The 11,468-nt window shown below is 40.2% G+C and overlaps 1 long non-coding RNA gene across 1 annotated transcript in view; it reads left to right on the forward strand.

Moving 5' to 3' along the window:
- LOC135177152 (uncharacterized) overlaps positions 1 to 10,580 on the forward strand; it is a 149,374-nt gene extending 138,794 nt beyond the window's left edge. The window contains exon 3 of the long non-coding RNA XR_010302954.1: positions 10,467 to 10,580. This is a non-coding gene — a long non-coding RNA (uncharacterized LOC135177152). The remainder of the gene's footprint in view (positions 1 to 10,466) is intronic.
- The last annotated feature ends 888 nt before the right edge of the window (positions 10,581 to 11,468 follow it).

Here is an 11,468-nt window from a genome sequence, read left to right on the forward strand (position 1 = left end):
AGCCCTATACAGTCAACTAGGCCATGGCACCAAGTGCCTCATCCAGGCTTTTCTTGAACACCTCCAGGGACGGTGACTCCACCACCTCCCTGGGCAGCCCATTCCAATGCCAATCACTCTCTCTGGCAACAACTTCCTCCTAACATCCAGCCTGTACTTCCCCTGGCACAACTTGAGACTGTGTCCCCTTGTTCTATTGCTGGTTGCCTGGGAGAAGAGGCCACCCCCCACCTGGCTACAACCTCCCTTCAGGTAGTTGTAGCCTGCAGGGGGGGGAAGGAAACAGGAGCCTGGCTCCACCAGGCAATTTCCCTTTCACAATACCATATAGACCTTAGTCTCTCAACTTCCTCATTTAGCCCAGACACCATACTGTGCAGATCACTCACCTGCTCACACTTACACCGTTTTCATACCCACCACCTCCCATTCCAAATGTTAGGCTCAGGCATTCTCTGCAGCTAGGGGTATGGACACTCAAATATTTGCATGAGGCACCAGTCTGGGTGCCCACAGTTTTTCTTAAGCCACAATATTTGCCCGTGTTACAACCATGGCTAATACTTTGGGTTTTGGGGTTTTTTTTTGTTTGTTTCATATTGTTTTTCTTGGTTTGATTTTTTGTTTGTTTGTGGTTTCAATTTCATTTCCATCCAGTCGTTGGGGACACTTTAGTTTCCCAGGTCAAACCATAGAATTTCTTGTAGGCCAATAAATTGGATCACTTGCCACAATTTTTAGTTGTTCATGGTCAAATCCATAATTTGAAGGCAACAATGGATTAAATGTTAACTGTGATGGCCCAGTGCCAGGTTTTCTGCATTTACTTTTCCTTTCCTTTTTTTTTTTGCTTTGTTTTGTGCTCTTTTCTGCTTTCCTGCTATGGAATTGGGTAATGTGCTATGTATGTGGCTGAGAAATTAGAGTGCTTTGCTAACCAAATTCCATTTTCCCATTTTATCTTCCATTTAGTGACTCTTAAATGGAAAATGCACACATTATCCCCACAGCATAACAGTTATGGATGAGCTCCCAGGAAAGACAATCTGTTGTTGCTGTTCTAGAGGAAGATGTCTTTTTGTTTTGCTTTCTTTTCTTTCTTAGATATTATTAAGTGCCCTCTTACTTTTTTCTCCTTCTTACTTGGTATCTTGGATCCTTAGCAGATGAAAGCAGAGTCTTTACAACATAAGACACTTTCTTAAGGTAGGCTGAGTATGGGCACTTGAGTTTTTATAGATAGAAAGTTAGCTTTTTCTTCTTAAGTATTTGAATTTGTATACATTAAAAGCCCACATATAATGCCACAGAACTGTTAAAATCTTATCTTTGAGATCAATATACTTCTCTAATTAAAATCATCCAATCAGAATGAAAATGAAATCTACATCCTCTGAGGTAAAATCCTGCTTCCAGTAAAATCTGTTGATGAAGCTTTTATGGCCTTCAGGAGAGCTATGATTTCACATCTAATTAGAAAGTGCTATTTTAAAACTATATATTAGAATTTTTAGGGGATAGAAATGTAGGACATTTCCCTGAACAGAATTGCTATCCAGCTGCCAAATCATCAATCTGGAGAAACAGTTTTTTTTTTCTTTCTTATTTTATATTTTAATATACTATACTACATATAATGTATATGTTTTGAATATATGATTTTCCCTAACATTAACAACAAGGGGAAAATACAACAATAGGAAGGTATATTAAGGGAGAATACAGGATAAAAGAGAGGTTCATACTAATTATGAACAGCTTGCTAGTAATATAGCAAATAGTACCTGATTTACATGGCTTGAATGTAGGATACAGTTTCAATATTTCTCACAGTATTGTAATGATGGATGACCTGCTGATGCAGTTTTAGTAATTGCAAAGAGCTAGGGTAAAATCCATTCCTCTGACTCACTGTGGAAATAAAGGCATGAATAACTCACAACGCTCATAGTGGCACTGAGGATCAAGATCGACTTAGCAGGACAGGATATGCTGCTACTCAGCTTCACCAGATGCCCTCAGTACTGTTACCATGTATACAACATATGCAACTTTAAATTATTTATTGCATTTGGAGGATAGTGGGAAAACTACTCCCAGTCCATAATCTGCATAAATATGTACACAAGATTTTCCTTGGAAGCAGATATTTTACCATGTAATTTCTAATTACAGCTATTTTAATTTTTTTCTACCTCCCTATCATGTTCTGTAGCTTAGAAGCAGCCAACATGAGACCTTTAGAATTAGTTCATCTTTAACAGAGGAATAAAGGAGTCATAGGTACCCTTGCCTGGCACAAATGTTCATTGACAAATGGCAAGCTTGTTAAAAAGTAATTATTATGCATTAATCATGTCAAATTGTTTCCTGAAAATTTCTGCAAATGTCAGAAGCCATTAGTACACTGTTAATTCACAGAGCTGTCTGTCATTATGGTGAACTCCTGGATACCTAAATGACATAGGAGGATAGTTCAAACAGCAGGAGCTCAATACAGAAATCACAGAGTTGTGGCTAACACAGCACTGGAGTCACCTTGCTGGCATTCATCTTGGGTTCTGGTACAAAGATCCTGACCTCTAAGCCTTTGAGTGCCACTGAAATTGTCCAAGCGCCTTCCAAAAGGGGGGGGGGGGGGGTGGGGTGATGGTCAATAGGAAAGGAAGAGTTGAAAACAATGTAGAATTTAGGCTCTGTGAGTGTGACTTGTACTGAAAAATGCTTTTGTGAACTTGAATTTTGGCGAGCGTGAATAGCGCAGCACTTTGTAAGTACAGTGGGCCTTTTTATGACATGTTTGTTGTGTTGAAGATTTGAATAGCAATATTAGTCCAAGAACAGGCGCCAAGGTGTAGTGCTGTGCTTGTTTCTAGTGGAGGAAAAGGGCAGGCAGCTCAGGAGCCTGTGATTTGTGCTCCAGAGACTCATCAGAGAAATAGTCCCATATTGTCTCTTCTAAAACAGCCTCTGCTAGGAGATTGAAATTATTTATGTGCTCCTGTGATTAAGCTCTAAACTTGAGGCAATGTGAAAACACTGACTTAACAAAGTGCTGACAGAACAATTTTCTTTTCTTTTTCTTTTTGCAGCAAAAATATGTCATTGTTTTCTTGGCATTGGTGCCACAGTGAGCACGGATGCCTAGATGCTTCCAGCACTTTCAAAATCAACTCATTCAAAGACAGTTCAAGCTGTCTACTCTGATTTCTACTTCTTTTCATCCTAAATTTCAGTTTCTTGAAATAAAAATTGTTCCTGAATAGTTCCATTAGCCAAAATTATATAGATACTTGCTGGACAAATTGCAGATGAAGATAGAATGAAAAGCCGTGAATATTAGCAGGAAAAAGAGTCAGCAAAGAAATACAATGGTAGAAATTCCAAGTCAGATCAGCTACAAAAGGAAGAATGGTGGAGTCAGGAAAATAAACATAATTGAACTAAATTGATCTTGAAGGAATTTTATTTTGGTTTTTTTTTTTTAAATCCAAACTGTACTTACTAATTTACTTCTACTTTCTGTTTTCATTTGCGGACAATACATGTCAGGTAGTATGACTGAAAACATGGGGACCGCAGTGCCTTAGTTAGGACTGCCTGATGTGTCCTTTTCTCTTAGTCAGATGGTGGAGAAGCCCCTATTCTTTTTGCATGCATGCAGGGATTGTGTCTATCCCTGAAAGAAAGAAAGAAGGAAAAAAACCCACAACACTAAAATAGATGGATGGATGGGTAGATAGATAGATAGATACATGCTTTCTACCTTGATTTTGGTAAGGCTTTTGCCATGATGTTATGTTTCACATAACGTCCTCACAGCTAAGCTTAGGAAGAGTGAATTGGATGAGTGGACAGTGAAGCAGCTGAGAACTGGCTGAATGACAGAGCATAGAGAGTTGTGATCAATGGTGCAGAGTCTAGTTAGATGCCTGCAGCTAGTGATGTTCCCCAGGTGTCAGTATTTGGTCCAGTCTTGTGCTCACTCATCAATGACGAGGCAGAAGGAACAGAGCATCAGCAAGTTTGCTGATGATACAAAACTGAGAGGAGTGTCTGTCACACCAGAAGGCTGTACTGCCACTAAGTGCAACCTGAGCAGGCAGGAGAGTTGAGCAAAGGCATGAAGTTCAGAACACAAGGGCAGCTATAGAGTCCTGCACCTGGGGACAAATAACCCCATGTATCAGTGTAGGTTAGGGGTTGACCTGCTGAAAGGCACCTCTGCAAAGAAGGACCTGGAAGTGCTGCTGAACAACAAATTTGTGAGCCAGCAATGTGCCAATAAGGCCAACAGTATTGTATGGTAGATTAAGAAGCATGTGAGCGGCAGGTCAAGTAAAGTTCTCCTCCCCCTTCATTCTAGCTGAAAAATTAACTGTAGAATGACTTTAGCTGTGGATTTTTTTATATTTGATCTCTAGAAATCCCTAGAAATTGTTATATATTTAACTGAAAGAAAAACACTTTTTCTAAAGAACATAGAATATATAGTACTAAGGAAAAATCTCTCTGAAGTAAATATGAGTTTTTTCTTTAGTTCAGTTGCAGAGAGGATCAAGTCCCATTTAAGTGCAGATCAGTACATTACAGCAAAGCATGACTGAATTTGTTTTCCTCTGTAGATGGAAAATGGTTGTTGAATAATAACAATTCTGAATAGATTTGTGTTTAACAGCTCTGTTAAGGGACTATCAATCATCTCCTATGTAATGCATAAGTATTGATGGCAGATCACAGTTCAGAAAAGAAAGAGCAGTGTATAAATAACCCATGACAGGACAGGATTAAAACTGAGTATGTCCTGGTTTCTGAGTTCTTGGCTGATTCTGATTTTGTATTCGTTGACTAGGGAATATGCAAACAGCAGTAGTTAGCTAAAATGCAACAGGCTGTAAACATCTTCAACAGAATCCTGAATGTGGGTTTAAAACCTCTGTAATATCTATGGGAGAAGGTAATGACTTAAAAGTGTCATAAATGACAGTGGACACAAGTGGCTGCTGTCATATTTCTTGTAAGAGGTAGAAAGGATAGTAAAAGGTCATAAGCCCTTTTCAAACCTACTCTATTCCCTCTCTTTTGCTTTTTTTGTGACACACTTGCAAAACTCTGTATTTCCAGTTAGTAGGAAGAAGAGGTAATAATGACTGTAATTTTATCTAGTGGCTCAAAAATTAAAAGATGGACAGGGTTAGAGTACATTTTCACGTAAGAATATGAAATTGGTAACACAATATCTGGTGAAGATGGCTCATAAATTGTAGATTTTCTGTTTTCTCTTTTCCAAAGCTGCACTCAAAAGCCGTTGATCATCAGTTTGCTCCTTTCAGCTTAGTTGTCTGTTCAAATAGACAAAAGATTCTCTTTTTTACTAGAGACTACATAAGAATTTTATGCTTTTGCTTTAAGGAAATTGGTACCTAAGGAGTCTAAAATTTAAGCATATCTTGGAGTCCCATAAATTTCACCTTTGCCAAAGCAAGCAAGAGTTGATCAGATTTTATAAGAGTAACAGTTTTGATCCTAAACTCCTAAAAAGTGAGGGGGGAAAAGTAGTTTTGCACTGTCTTGTATAAATGGATGGAACTGACATTTTTAGCACCTATTTCAAAGACTCATCTGAATCTCAGCACTCCAAGGCAGTTACAGATGTAACTGCAAGAACCTGGATGGAGCTGGAAGTCATTTCAGTGATGACAATTGCTTTACAATCAAAGCAATTTTCCTTCAGTTACTTAAATGCCTGCTCCAATACTAAATTTCCATAGGACTAGAGTGAAACCTAGGTTCACAATGTGATTCTAACCTAGAACCTTCCATTTTGATTATTTCTTTTCCATAGCAATAGCACTTCATGCTTTTCTGCCTTTGTGTTCTTTCTCCCAATCTGTTCATCAGAAATCTGCAGACATTTCTTCTGTAGACCTGTTCTTAGATGCTGCCCCTGAATTACAGATGACCAGAACTGTCTGCATCAGTGGGTTTTATGTGAATTTATTCCTGCAAAAAGGCTACAGATGAGCCATGGACAAAAGGATCTGCAGCTCGCTAATTCTACAGCATTCAACATTTATGAATGTGAGACAGCAACATAGAACTCACTCTAAGGACAAGTAAAATATTTGTTTTTCTCTTTCTGAAACTTTTTGAAGTAAAATGTTTCAAAAAGAAAAGATTTCAAAAATATCTTGGAATAGGATCTCAGAGGAAAAATGTTACTTTTACAGTCATGAGTTCCACACGCTCTATCACTCTGAAATGACTCACACAGCATCTGCAGTCCTGGCACAGGCTGTGAATCAGATACTTTCAGGCAAGCTTACGCTGATAGAAAGCCCCACATCTGCAAGAAGACACTCATGATTGTACTAAGTCATCTAAGAAAGCAAAACAGCAAAATCCTCAAACATGTAGAACAGAAAGTATTTTTTTTTTTAATAATGAAAACAGTCACTTCTAGGTGAAGGTTGATGAAGCTGGTGAGGGGCCTGGAACACAAGCCTCATAAGGAGAGGCTGTGGGAGCCGGGGTTGTTAAGCCTGGAGAAGAGGAGGCTCAGGGGTGACCTCATTGCTGTCTACAACTACCTGAAGGGAGGCTGTAGCCAGGTTGGAGTTGGTCTCTTCTCCCAGGCAAGCAGCAATAGAACAAGGGGACACAGTGTCGTGGAGGGGTTTCTCTTATTCCTCCTCTGTTAGGGGGAGGTGAGAAATTAGTTTGAGGCTGTATTAATTTTTAATAAAATTATTTATTAAAATTAATATTTACAAATTTGTACCACCTCCAACCACTATGAAGTCAGGTTCGTTTGCAAGTTTATGAAAACAGCTTGGGATATATTTACAGGGATTGATTATTAAATGGAAATATCAAATTATCAACAACTATAGACAGAGAGAAAGATTCACTTAGGCTTAATGCCTCTTAACAACTATGCTGTTTGCCCAGTAGGGGCTGAAACTGTGTCTGCTCTTAAGACAGAGGTAACATATTACAAAGGAATTAAAGCTTGCTTAGATGTGTTGCTCTTAAGTATTAATCATTAATCACCCTCCTGGGATTGTCACAGCATGTGCCCAGTATTGGGGTCTTGGCGAAGCTGAAATCTGTCCCGGCTTGCAAGGGAATGATAAGATGTTCCCAGCCTCTAGGGTAAACAGGATTTCTCTGACCTTCTCTCCTGGAGTGAAGTGGTCTCTGCTTTGGTGCTGCTGCTTCTTCTGGATGCTTGCAAGTGAGTAAGTAAGGGCCTGACTCTGTGTCTAGGCCATGCAAGCAGGTCTGTGCTGCTATGTGGATCAGAGAGCTGAGTCTGAATGCTCTGAATGCTCTGAACTTCTGAACTGTCTGACCACATGGTGCATCTTTGCACCCCTCTTTATAGACTCTGAGCTGAGATTTGTGGCTCATTTGGACATCTAAAGTGACCAATCAGGCTGGCAGCAAGCCAAACCTTACCCCAATAGGCAGTAGCTGTTTGCCTGGACCCTCCCAGTAGGGGATTAGCTGGGCGGACCCCAGGGGTACACGGACTGGGCGTGTGTGTTACACAACCTGTTTACTGCCATAGGTCCCTGGCGGAAGAACATGTCCAGGCATGTAGAGGCATAGAGAAGCCTCAGTTTTGGGGCTGCTGCCCCTCCACCACACACAGTCTCAAGTTGTGCTGGGGGAGGTCTAGGCTGGATGTTAGGAGGAAGTTCCTGCCAGAGGGAGTGATTGGCATTGGAATGGGCTGCCCAGGGAGGTGGAGGAGTTGTCGTCCCTGGAGGTGTTCAAGAAAAGCCTGAATGAGGCACTTGGCCCTGTTAAATCTCATCCCACTGGCCTCTGCCCACCATTACAGCCTGTCAAGGTCCCTTTGCAGGGCTCTCCTACCCTCCAACAGATCCACACCTGCTCCTAGCTTTGTGTCATCTGCAATCTTACTGATGCTGGACTCAATCCCCTTGTCTAGATCATTAATAATGATATCGAACAGGACTGGGCCCAGCACTGATCCTAGATGTCCTGGAGAGATTCAGGTTTCCATCTTTGATGCATATATTGGGAATTCTACATTTTCACTGTCACAGACATTTGCTGTTCCGCATCTGTAGTTTGCCCAGTTGCTTCTATGGTACATACATTGAATTGAAAATTTGCATTCAGATTTTCCTCTCTGCACAGAAACACTAAAGGTTGTAACTTCTAAACTTGTTAGTCTTAATTGCTTGCTTGTATTTTTGTCTGAGTAATGGTGCATTTTGTAGAAGCCTGTTTGAACAAAACTTGATGGAATCAGTTATCAAAATTTTCTTATTCTGACAATAAATTTAGGCTCAAATTCTGAAACTTGATCTCATTTTACTCATCTATCTGATCTCCTTTGACTAGTCTCACCCCCTTGCCCCACAAAAGATTACTGCTCTATTTGGCAAAGCTCTGTGATAGATGAGGCATGGCTTGACTCCTACCAATAATGTAGCTTCACAGTGCATTTTTGTCTTAAATTTAGCATGAGATTGCTGTTGTGTGCTGGGTCTTCAACACTGTATTGAAGTTTTTGTGAGACTAACCAGTCAGCTCCATCCTACATATCAGCATGACATACCAAATTGTGTTAAGATGATGATTTACACCCAATAGCTCCAATTAAGTTTCCATTCTTTCATTACTTGGAATTTGTAGCTGAATTCCTAGCTTTTCACTGAAAATATCATTCTAGTATTAAAATATATTTTAGCTTCTACCAGTCCCACTCAGAAAACCTCTTTTATTTATTTAGTGACAGCCTAGTGACAGGCATAGCTTCACTGCAGTTCAGAGCAGCACCCCAGGGTTTCATGCCACTCACAGCAGAGTAAGTCCAGACCGTATCAGGTGAGGTGTTGCTTGCAGTAAGCAAGATGTAGCATGCTGTGCTGCAAACTCATTGTTTATATTCATTCCACTCTTGTCTCCGACTGAAAATGAACTTGACTAATAGTAAGCTTGCCATAACTTCTCTGTTCAATCTCCTTGCAATGGAGAACAGGGAATTTTAACCAGAACTCTTCAATCTAAGGAAACTAAGAGCTCTTGGCAGGACCCTTGCTTTAGCATTTTCCCTGAAATAGCTCTACTTTTCATGCTAATTGCAGCTTGTAGCTTATTATTTTCAGAGGTGTTTGAAATAGTCTGCTGTTTTATAGAAGGGTCATTTCAAAGGAGAGGCTATCTTCTACAGTGTCTTACTGCTCCCAGTTATTTTGTTGTCATTCTAATTAGATATTACTGAAAGACAGAAGATTTGGACTTTCTTGATCTTTTGCTTATTTGAGTCTTTTCCTAGTGTTTCAGATGCTCTAAAAATGGTTACCAGCATCTACAGTTCGGGAGAGACAGCTTGTCTTGCCTGTTGTTGCTCATGTCTGTACAAAGCTCAGGCAATCATCTCCCAGGATCAGAGACCACTTGTGCCTTTTCTAATGCACCAATAGCTGTCATTTCTCTCCAATTCACTAAATCTGCTCAGGACTGGATTGTGGCTCTCTCCAGCTGCCTGGATAGGAATATGAGGAGGAAAATCTTTTGCTTTATTCAGTTAGTCTCTAAAGTCTGTGTACAGGTTTATAGATGCTGTTTGATCCTTCATTCTCTGCTTTCAGTGAGTGGCGTAACGGTGAAAACTGATGGGCATTGAGTGTCAGCAAAGGGAGTGAGCTGAGCATGGAGTAGCTCAGCAGCAGATCACTGGTCTTTGAGAGAAACACAGGGTCAGAATAACTTTATGTGAAAGGACTATGACCAGGAGACAGGCTCTTTGAAGGCAACCTTTTTTGTCCCAGATTTTACAGGAAAGTTTGGTTTCTTCTTGCTGAACTTTTCCATCCCTTTTTACATTTATTTTAAACTTCAATGAGGCAGACCCAATAAAATGTTATGCCAGTCAGCCTCTCCCATTCCCAATGAAAACGTTGTGCTACAGCAACATTATAATCTAGACTTTTCTGACACAGATAACTTCTGGAAAGGGGACATGAAATGTCAAGAGTGACCTGACTGAGAAATGGCTTCTGATCAGGTTTTTATGTGACTTAAGTATACATGGACAGCAGGAGTACAAGAGTGGTGAGCGTATGAAACAGAAAGGGGAGGAACTGCACAGCTCAATATAGAAGGAGCTGCAAGATAGTGCTTATTGACAAGTCATTACAGGACTAATTCTTGCAGCCCTCCCATGGACATAAGTGGGCTCTGGTTGATAGTAGCCAATAATAAATGCACCTATTAAGACAGAATGGGAGTGGGCCACCTGCATGTCTTTTGTGGTGGCACAGTGGTGATGGCAAAGTTAAGACTTCAAATATAGATTGGTAAGTCTTTATTTAAAATTAGCTATATTATTCTCCATTAAGAAAATAGGTTCTTGTGGGGAAGACAAGAAGACAGAGAGTTTTTTTTTAAGAGGATAATGTTCTGATGTTGTGGTTTAACCCCAGCCCGCAACTAACGACCATGAAGGCACCTGCCTATTCTCTCCTCATCTGCCTGGTGGGATAGGAAGGAGAATCAAGGAAAATACATGCTAAATGAGACAACCTCGGACTTCTTCCCACCTTTTCAGGTATATATGAAACTCATTCATTTTCTCTGTTTAAATGCCTAAGAGCTACCTATGTTACACTCTGTTTCCGAATGATTTCTCATTAATATGTTGTAAAAATGTGTGGTAGATTAGAATGAAGAGTTGAAAAAATGAAGGAGTCCTGCTTTCAGGACTGCAAGAAATCTAAATTGGCAGGAAAGACCCAGTTCATACAGGGCTTTCGGAGCACAGTGTTCCTTAAACCTGGATCCGTCTGACAGTTCTTCCTTTTTTTTATCACAGGCAGCCTGTTCTTTCCCTCTGGAAGCAATGTTACAAGGGTGACAAAGATTTTATTTTGTATGACAAAAGGCAATACCTCCAGAAATTACCACCTTTTAAAAACTAAGACTTAACCCCTGCTGCTTGTTATTACACATTACATACACACTTATCAAATGATAATGTACATTTAATGAGGAGGGGAAAAAAAGACATCTAATCCTTTAGCAACGAAATAGGAAACAAAAACTTCCAAAATAAAGAGTTTATTTAAGAAGCAATGTATGCTCTTCTAAAATGGAGGCTACAAAAGAAAATATTAGTTACTGACATGCTTTCATATGTGTTAGAAAAGTCAGACTGTTTGCTTTCGTGAGGAAGAATAGTAGGAATTCAGAAAAAGCAATGTAACTTCTGTCACTTGCATTCAGGAAATAACTACTGAGGTTCACATTTAGCCATGGAACATAAGGATACCCGCCTGAACATGAGCCAGTAGTGTGCCCAGGTGGCCAAGAGAGCCAATGGCATCCTGGCCTGCATCAGGAATGGTGTGGTCAGCAGGAGCAGGGAGGTCATTCTGCCCCTGTACTCTGCACTGGTTAGACCTCACCTTGAGTACTGTGTTCAGTTC

The sequence above is a fragment of the Pogoniulus pusillus genome, chromosome 7 (genome assembly GCF_015220805.1).
Source record: "Pogoniulus pusillus isolate bPogPus1 chromosome 7, bPogPus1.pri, whole genome shotgun sequence".
In the NCBI taxonomy this organism is placed as follows: domain Eukaryota; kingdom Metazoa; phylum Chordata; class Aves; order Piciformes; family Lybiidae; genus Pogoniulus; species Pogoniulus pusillus.